This window comes from Trichosurus vulpecula, chromosome 9 (assembly GCF_011100635.1).
Source record: "Trichosurus vulpecula isolate mTriVul1 chromosome 9, mTriVul1.pri, whole genome shotgun sequence".
NCBI lineage: Eukaryota > Metazoa > Chordata > Mammalia > Diprotodontia > Phalangeridae > Trichosurus > Trichosurus vulpecula.
The window spans coordinates 77,145,730-77,155,927 of record NC_050581.1 but is presented as its reverse complement, the minus strand read 5'-3'; the positions used below and the strand labels follow the sequence as shown (position 1 = coordinate 77,155,927).

Genomic DNA, 10,198 nt, shown 5'->3' with positions numbered 1-10,198 from the left:
TCAGCCAAAGACAAGGTTTATTATAACACCCATAGAACATGCGCGTGATTCTAAAAATCCACCCTTTGGTAGACAAGACTAAGTCTTTTTATAGGAAAAAGATCTTTGAGGAGGGGTCTAGGGAGGATCTGGATGGGAGTGTCCAGTAGGCTGAGGTGACTGGGAGGTAACAGAGAAGGGCAGAGAATGCCCTGGACTACATGACCAAGGGAGAATGAGGTCTAGATAGGATTAAGGGTAGGAAGTTGACAGAGCTAACAGACAATGGAGGGCTGGGCAACAGAAAATTGGGAGATTGGGCCTAAGCTATGATGAAAGGTCAGTCAATTAACTGGGAAGGGTCAATGCCTCAGGCAAAAGCCAGAGATTTGATTAAGTGGGAAAATTCAAGGAGAGTTCAAGGTGGGGTTTCCAGGGCCCATAGACAAATGGGACCCAAATTCTTTTGGGGTAAGGGGCAAAGGTCTCGGCTTGGGCCTGTACCCCGTTAGGTCCATTGAGAACCTCTAGACAAAATGATTCCTAAGTTCTCTTCTAGCTCTATGATTCTGTTCTGCCTGCTCTGGGGATTAAATTCAAAACCTGAATTGGACCCTAAAGGATAATAGCTAAAAACAATCTGAGCTGACATTTAAACAGTGCTTTAAGGTTTATAAAGCAATTTTTTTCTCCTTAGATACTCTCGACAAATTTGTGAATTATATAATATATGAAGAATTCATTCAGGGATTTCCAGCTGAGACGCCTGCCTGCATGGAGGCTAGATCCCCCAGCTCCCACGTGCCTACTCCAGTGAAAACCTGGAATTTGCGCCAGACCAAATAATAATCAAGAAATTCAACAAGAAACTACCTAAGTGACTAACTGAAAACAACATAAAAAGTCAGCCAGAAGCTCACAGCAACAGGAAATGAAGTTTAGAAGCAAAGCCAGATCTGGGAGAGACAGACAAGCCCAGATTCTCAACCATGTGAACCGGAGAAGCCTGTACTCTGCAAGGTTATCTAAGAGGCAACAAGAGGACCCATCTGAAAAAGACCCAGAGAGGTCAGAAAGCTCCAAATTAATCAGAAAGATCCGTATTAGAGATCCTGGCAGTCCTCAGCACAAAGCCCCAATTCAGAAACTATAATGGGGGAGGTGAGCGGATCAAAGAAAACTGACCAATATCAAAATTATTGTAGCCCAAAAGAAGGAGCAAATAATTCTATAACAATTGCGAAGAGTGACTCAAAGGGAAAAAAATGGATCTTCTACAAAGACTGATTACCTAGAAGAAAAGAAGCAAAATGTAAAAGGTGAAATGAAAACTCTGGAGGAAAGAATTGGAAGGAGAATAATATATGAGAGAAAGTGGTAAACCTTACTCAAGTAGTGGAATAGAACAGGAAAAACAGAAGTCAATGACTCTATGAAATAGCAAGAAATATTAAGACAAAATCAAAAGACTGAAAAAACAGAAGAAAATATATGATATATGAAAACAAATGACCTAAAAATAGATTTAAAAAAAAAGATCATTTTAAAAATTATTGGACTCTCTGAAATAGATATTTTTAAAAGAACTTGGATATAACATTTTAAAGAAATCATAAATAATAACTGCCTAGATCTGTTAGAACCAGAGGGGAAAGCGAAGATATAATCTACCAATCACCTACTAAAAATTATCCTAACAGGAAAAGTCTTAAGAATGTCATAGACAAAATCCAGAGCTCTCATGTTGAGGGAAAAAATCTTATAAGCATCTAGAAAGTAGTTTAAGTACCAAGGAACCACATCATGATTTCATAAGACCTGGTAGCTTCTATTATAAATGAGAAGAGATCTTGGAATCCAATATTCCAAGAGACAAAAGATAAAGAGGCTTACAACCAAGAATAACTTACTCTGAAAAGCTGAGTATAATTCCCTGGGAGAAAAATGGATCTTTAAGGGAATAGAGCATTTCAAACATTCCTTTTTTTTTTTTGAGGGGGGAAGGCAGGGCGGCAGGGCAATTAGGGTTAAGTGACTTGCCCAAGGTCACACAGCTAGTATACGTGTCATATGTCTGAGGCCAGTTTTGAACTCAGGTCCTCTTGACTTCAGGGCTGGTGCTCTACTCACTGCACTACCTAGCTGCCCCATTTCAAGCATTCCTAATAGAATGACAACAGCTGAGTAGAAACTTTGTGTAATTACAAACATAAAATCAAGAGAAATAATGAAAAAAAAAGTGGGAAAGAAGGGATCCTACCAGTACTAGATCTCAACTATACTATAAAGCAATAATCATCAAAACAATTTGGTATTGGTAAAGAAATAGGTTATGCCACAGAACACATTAGGTACATATATATGGAGGCAAATAAGTACAGTAACCTGTTTGATAAATCCAAAGATACTTTGGGGATAAGACTTCGTTATTCTGTTGACTGAATGGGGGAAAAAACACTTGGCATCAAATTTCTCTGATAAGGGCTTGGTATCCAAGATATTTAAACAATTAATACACACACATACAAAAATACATCTAGTTTATATATACGTAATATGTATATTATATATACACATACATATACATATATGCAGTTATGTGTATATGTACACATACACATATATACATATAAAACCAAAAGCCATTTCTCAGTTAATAAGTAGTCAAAGGATATGGATCCCAAATGGAATAGTTATTAAAATATAGTTTTCAAAAGAAGAATAGTTAACAATTAACCATATGAAATAATGCTCCAAATTACTAATATTAAGAGAAATACAAATCAAAACAACCCTAAGGTTTTATCTCTCACCTTGCAAATTGGCAAAGATGAAAAAAATGGGAATAGTCCATGTTAGAGGGATTATAGGAAGATAGGCACACTAGTGAATTGTTGCTAGAGCTGCGAATCAGTACAATCATTGTGGAAAGAAATTTGGAATTATGTAAAGTGACTAAAATGTCTATACCCTTTGACCACAAGACTCTGTTATTAGGCTTATGTCTCCAAGGAGGCTAAAAATAAGAACATATATACATATATACAAACATATGTACATATGTATGTATGTGTATGTATGTATGTATTATGTATGTATGTATTTATAGTAGCATTTTTTGTGATATCAGAGAATTGGAAATAAAGTAGATGTCCATCAATTGGGGAATGGCTAAACAAAATATGGTTACATGATTGTAATAAATATCACTGTGCTGTAAGAAATCACCAATGTGATGAATAAGAAGAAGCTTGGAAAGATCTATATGAACTGATGAAGAATGAAGTAAGCAAAGTCAAAAAATACATGCACAATTACTACAACACTGTAAATAAAAAGAACTACTCCCCTGTAACAACAATGCTACTTGCTGCCGCTGTGGCTGTGTTAAGGCCAATAATACCAGCACACAGGAGGGCTGCTAGCACAGGTTCTTTGATCTGCTTTTCTAAGGAAGGAAAGCAACTTTAAGGGGTTTACAATCTTACTTTAATCAAACATACACATATCATTCACTTAGTTCAGGGGAAAAAGTCAGCACCCTGAACTTGAGAGAAAACACAAACAGAAATTACAAGCAGAAATATATAAACAGAGCAAATAACACAAATCAACAGACAGGCTTCTGTCTAATCATAGCAATACATATATAGTTACTAGAGAGAGAAGCACCAACATCTGGGTTTTCAAAGCCAGGGGGGCTCCTTAACGGCTACTTAGAGTCTCCACACCAGCACTCTTTCAATGAGTATGCCCCAAACAAAATGCTAACCTCAGCGTATATATACATTTCTTCAGGGTCAGAGGGCTTTATACCTCTCCTGACCTAACTAGCAAAAGGGTATGGGCCTTCCTACAAACAAAGGCAAGACTCAATCAAAGGCACTTGATTGCCTTTGTGCTGAGAAGCACTCCAAAACAAAAAACAACAAAAATCCAACTTTGCTTGCCCTTACATCCCCCCAAATCAAAAGTGAATGTTGCAAAACTATAAAGAACAATCAATCATGGTTTGAAAGCAGAGATATGAGAAAATACACCCCACTTCTTTGCAGAGGTGGGAGGTCTGCAAGTGTTGTACATTACAAATATTCTCAGTTTTTTTCATGTATTAATCTGTTGTACTGATTTTTTCCTTTTCCTTTTTCATTTTTGTCTTAAAATATACTATTTCTTATATGGGAGAGGAAGGAGGAAAAACACTGGGGATAACTATGATAATGAAAAAAATAAAAGACATTGATAAAAACTTATTGTTCAAAATAAAGATTGTAATAGAGTTTAAAAATTCACTTTGACAAAAGTACTGGGAAAACTGGAAGGCAGTCTGGCAGAAACTAGGTACAGACCAACATCTCACACTATATATCAAGGTAATCTCAAAACAGTTATATGACTTAGACACAAAAAGTGACATCACAAAAAATTAGAGAGCCAAGGAAGAAAATACCTTTCAATATGGATAGGGGAAAAGTTTATGACCAAATAAAGGATAGAAAGGTTCACAGAATATAAAAGGACAGTTTTGATTACATAAAATTAAAAGATTTTTACATAAACCAATGTAGCTAAGATTAGAAAGTAGGTCAGGGCAGGGGAAGGGAACTTCATAGCAAGTTTCTCTGATGAAGATCTCATTTCCAAGATATATAGGGAACTGATTCAAATTTATAAGAATAAGAGCCAATCCCTAGTTGATAAGCTGTCAAAGGATAGGAACAGACAGTTTTCTTTTTTCTTTTTAGTCTTCTGTGTGTATTTATTGTTTTACAGCAGATCATCATAACTGCCAAATAGTCAGCTGTGCAAAATAGTGTATATGGTGCTTAAGCACAAATGGGAGACACAATTTTTTTAAATAAATACTTAAACACAAATTTATGGTCCTACGAAAGAGCATTTAAACTCGATGGTCTAAGTTGATCTGCCTCTTTGGACCCACAGTAACTGTTATTTTCCCAAAAAAATAGTATCAATATATGGAATCATCATCAGTTCCACTGTGTGAATAATGGATCCCAATAAATGAGTCCCTTTTTCTAAGAGCTTTCCCTAGTTCCCCTACAAACATGATCTGGCCACAGTAAAAAGACAACAGGAATTTTTTGAATGTCAATGGTCCAAAATGCTAAGTAAGGTTAAAGTATTCTACATGATCTATATTCACAAGTTCCTTTTTTAGTTAGGATGCACTTAGATGACTTTCTTCAATTTATCATACAGGACAAGCACAAAAGCTCCACCCATGCCTCTAAGAACATTGGACCAGGCACCCTTGAAGAAAGCTTTGCCACCCTCATCTTTAGCAATCTTCTTCCAGTAGACAACCGTCCCAGTGTCCGTGACATCAGCTCCTTTGCGCCCAGACTGCATCATTGTTAGCCGCCTTACTGTATCAAAAGAATAGGAGACCACACCTGCTACAGCAGTCATTGATTGCGCGATTATCCAGCTTATCACAATATGATTGTTCTTAGGATCTGGGAGCATGCCTTTTGCTGTATCATAGATTCCAAGTAAGCTGCTCTATAGGTAATGATACCCTGCACTGAGACATTGAAACCTTGGTACAAGCCATGAATTCCATCACACTTGGTGATTTTCACAAGGCAGTCTCCCAGGCCTTTGAATTCTCTCAGTGCCAGATTTCCCAACATCAGCCGCCAATCGGGGTTGTCGAAGAATCCAAGGGGTAGACAAAGCAGAGAGAAGCAGCTCCAGCTGCACCACCAGAGAGAGGCAAGATTGCCAGCAAAATACCTCCAAAACTGTGTGCTTGTCCACTCGTCTCAAAAATACCTGCTTATACTTATCCTTATAGGCAAAGTGAAGGGCCTGGGTGGGGAAATATCTGATGACATTTGCTAAGTTACCCCGCCAGAAGGAAAGCGCCCCTTGTTCCTTTGGAATTTGGGCTTTGTACTGTTTATCTGCAGCAATTTGTTCACTTGCATGCTGCACAGGCAATATCAGCTTAACTCTCTCGATGGGGGCCACTGCAGTCTTGGAGATAGCAGCAGCGATGCTACTGGCCAGGAAGTCCTTGCTGAAGGAGATGGCCTGTTCTGACATGGTTACAGAGGGGGAAGGTGTTGGAGTTGGAAGAAGAAAGCTGGTGAGAGAGGGCCAAAGGCTGGGGAACTTGTAGTTGCTTGCATAGCCCCCTGCTACAGCTAGGACCAAAAGGGTAACACATAGTTTTCAAAAGAAGAAATCCAAGCTATCAATAACTAGTTATATGAAAAAATGTTCCAACTTGCTAACTAGAGAAATATAAATTAAAGCAACTATGAGGTTCCATGTCATATCTATCAAATTTGCAAAGACCCCCCCCCCCCAATGACAAATGCTGGAGACATTGTGGGAAAACAGGTTTATTAATGTGCTGTTGGTAGAGTTGTGAATTCTAGAAAGCAATTTGGAGCTATGTGCACAAAGCTCTGACTTAGCCATACTACAGCCAGATCAAAGGAAAAGGAAAAGGACCCATACATACAAAACTATTTATAGTAGCTCTTTTTCTATTTGCAAAGAACTGGAATTTAATTAGGTACCCATCAATTGGGGAACACCTGAACAAATTATGGTATGTGAATATAATGGAATATTATTGTGTCCTAAGAAATGACACAAAGGACAGTTTCAAAGAAACTTGGGAAGACTTGTATGAACTGATGCAGAGTGAAATAAGCAGTCACAAAAAAACAATTCATACAATAACAACATCATAGAGACAAATAACTTTGAAAGACTTAACCAACAAAATGACCAACCAAGACTGTAGTAAGAGAAACAATTATTAAATAACCGAATACTGGGGAGATCCAGGGTTTTTTCCCTTCCTTATTTGGAAATTAGGTTAAAGTTTAGTTCTCTGAAGGGCAGGATGGATGATGAGATGAAATCTTGGAATTGTTATCCCACCCAACTAGAGAACCTTTACAAAGAATTTAATCTAAGGTGAATTCGGGGCCCATTGTGTTCTACTTGGCCAGTCTAAGCAGAGGTGGACCCCCTTTTGTCCTTATAGATATATGTGGGTAGTCTGGATAAGAGATAAGTTTCTTTGTCCAAGACTGAGTAATCAGAGTCACCTCCCCCAGTTCCTCATTAGAATAAGTCCACCTCTCACTATAATAGTCATTCTCATTAATTGTTAACCAATGAGGGTTGATTGCCACCCTCAGGGACACCCACTCTTCCAAGGGCATATGAATGTTGAGGGGGTTCCATGAGGGGTCTTTGGCATTTGAAAGTGTCACTGACTCCTTTAATAATTATGTGCTAGCATGAGTAATAAATGATTAATTACCCAGAAACTATATGTATTATACATCATAGTAGAGGACTTATGATGAAATTTGCTATCAACTTCCTGACAGAGAGGTGATAGTCTCAAAATGCAGAATGATACATATATACCTACATATACATTATATAGCACATGGCTAATGTGGGAATTTGTTTGGCTTAACTAAGTATATTTATTACGAAGGGTTTGTTTTTCTTTTCCAATGGGGGATAGGGTAGGTTTGAGAAAGAGAAAGTAGATTTTCCTTATTTAAGAAAAAAAGAAAAAAAAAAAAAAGAAATGCAAACATAAAAATCAATAGAAATGTAAATTTATTTAAGCAATTAGTAAGATCTAGTGATGATATGGTGTTAACATTCTAAACAAGTATCCTTTCAGAACCTTATTGTTTTTAGAGAGTATTGAGAGAGTTATATAAGAAAAACAGAAGGGGGGGCAGCAAGGTGGCAGCTAGGTGGCACAGTGAGCAGAGCACCGGCCCTGAAGTAAGGACTACCTGAGCTCAAATCCGGCCTCAGACACTTGACACATTTACTAGCTGTGTGACCTTGGGCAAGTCACTTAACCCCAGTTGCCCTGCCTTCCCCCCTTCCAAAAAAAAAAAAGAGAGAGAGAGAGAGAGAGACCTTTCTGGGCAAGTTTTTGTTGACAATTTTCCCTTGTCCCTCCAGTATTTCTAGTGCTTTCTTGTGTCTGTTAGTTCAGGCAGACTCATTCTAAAAGAGCTATGATATGTCCCTACAAAGTTGGCTATAAAAGCAGCAGGAAACAGCAGGTAATGAAGTTTCCCTTGAGGCAAGAAAATGATGCTAAGTTGTATGATATATTACATAGCAGGATACCCTAATCAGGGGTTCTTAACCTGGTATCCATGGAACCCCATGGTCCATGGAGAGATTTCAGGAAGTTCATGAGCTTGGATGAGAAAAAAATGACATCTTATTTTTACTAATCTCTAACTGAAATTTAGCATTTCCTTCCATTATAAATGTAGGCAACAAACCACAGTAAGTGTTAGGCTTCACCTGTCAAAAAAGTAAATAGAGTTAGTCTGACATGACTCATTCTTGCTTTTTCTTTCCCAAATTATTAATTTGTTTTCAGTTTTCAACATTCATTTCCATAAGTTTTTAATTTTCTCCCCCTCCCTCCCCAAGATGGCATGCCATCTGATATGGGTTCTACACATACATTCCCATTAAACACATTTTCACGTTAGTCATGTTGCATAGAAGAATTACGACAAATGGGAGAAACCATGAGAAAGCAAACAAAACAAAACAAAAGAGAAAATAGTCTGCTTCACTCTGCATTCCAACTCCATAGTTCTTTCTCTGGATGTGGATGGCATTTGCCATCATGAGTCCTTTGGAAATGTTTTAGGACCTTGCATTGCTGAGAAGGGTTAAGTCTAGGCAGAGCTCAGTCTTGATGAAGACATTCTAGCTCTTTAGGGCCAATGCTTCATTTCCTAGCCATTTCCTTAATAATATGGACTAGAATTTTGCAGGGAATTGAATTGCCCTTCTCCAAATTTGCATGCAGTACCATTCCTATAACCTTTTCTTTTCTTTTTTTAATTGAGGGGTTCTGAGTTCAAATCCTTGCTCAGTTCCTTGCAACCTATCTGACTTTAGGTAACCACTTAACCTGAGCCTCATTTTCCTGCAAAATGAGAAGACTGGACTAAGTTTCCAAAGATTCCAGGTCTAAAACTAGGAAACATTGGCAAAGCAACCCAGGAAAATTCCAGATCACTAAGCAATTTCTATGCCCAGCCAAGCACTGCTATGGACTATGAGAAAAATGTAAGGAATCCACATAACCCCAAAGGCTCAGGGACAAATGTCATTAGGAATGTGGCCTGGAGCCATTCATAATGACACTGATAAACAAGAAAGCCTCCAGACAATGGCAGGATCATAACACATGAGGATAGATAAATTGGAGGTGTTTAACCTAGTGAAAAGGACGTGATGCCTTTTTTCAAATATCTGAAAGCTGCTGTGTATCTTAACGATCTTTCAGAGATAACAGGCTGTGAGTGGCTTGGCAATCACAGATCTTTCTGCACCTGAAGATGTAATTTATCTGAGCCAGACAACATAAATTCACTAAGGGCAGCTAGAGCCTCCTTACTAATTTTGAATTTAACTCCCTAATGGCTGCTTTTGTTCTGTCTTTTCTAGTCCAGATAAAAACCTCCTTGGTAGTGAAACAGAAGGGCATTGAAGGTGTTTTTACCCCCTCTACTCAATCCTAGGTAGGCTGGAGAGAACCTCATTAGGTGACACAGGTGGGGATTGCTGGTGGTGGTGGTGGTGGTGGTGGTGTGTGTGTGTGTGTGTGGTGGTGTGTGTGTGTGTGTGTGTGTGTGTGTGTGTTTGATTGTCCTAACATGTGAAGAAGGCTTATCGGATGCTTTCAAGAGGAAGTTTCTCCTTTTGTTGATGCAGAAGCACCTGGTCCCTCTGCTTTGTCCCCACTTAGCTTGGCGTAGGGATTGAAAAATGCAAAATCGCCCACATACAACATTTCAAGAATGTATCATATTTTTTGCTCATATCCCACACTTAACAGGAAACTATTTAAATAAAAACAAAACTTAAAAGCACCAGAAAAAAAATCTAAAAATATAGTTGTTTCATTTTCCATTAAAATTCTTATCTTTTTCTTAACTTCAAATGACCCAAAAGGTAAGCATACTCACAGAAGAATTTAGGTGTATGCAAAGAAATAGAAACGAAAGAAAATGCAGTATTGAGAATGCGCGAAGAGCTCTTGGGGTAAGAGGGTCTGCCATCTTCCAGACAATTCCAAGACTGTTGGCCCAATTAATAGTTTGAGTCACTACTTCACCTTCTGTGCCCCAAAGTCAATGTCAGGGGTGGGATTGGGGGTGGCAAT

General features: G+C 38.2%; 1 pseudogene; it reads right to left on the bottom strand.

Moving 5' to 3' along the window:
• Positions 1–5,172: 5,172 nt before the first annotated feature.
• On the bottom strand, positions 5,173–6,051 carry LOC118830635 (annotated as a pseudogene).
• Positions 6,052–10,198: the final 4,147 nt, after the last annotated feature.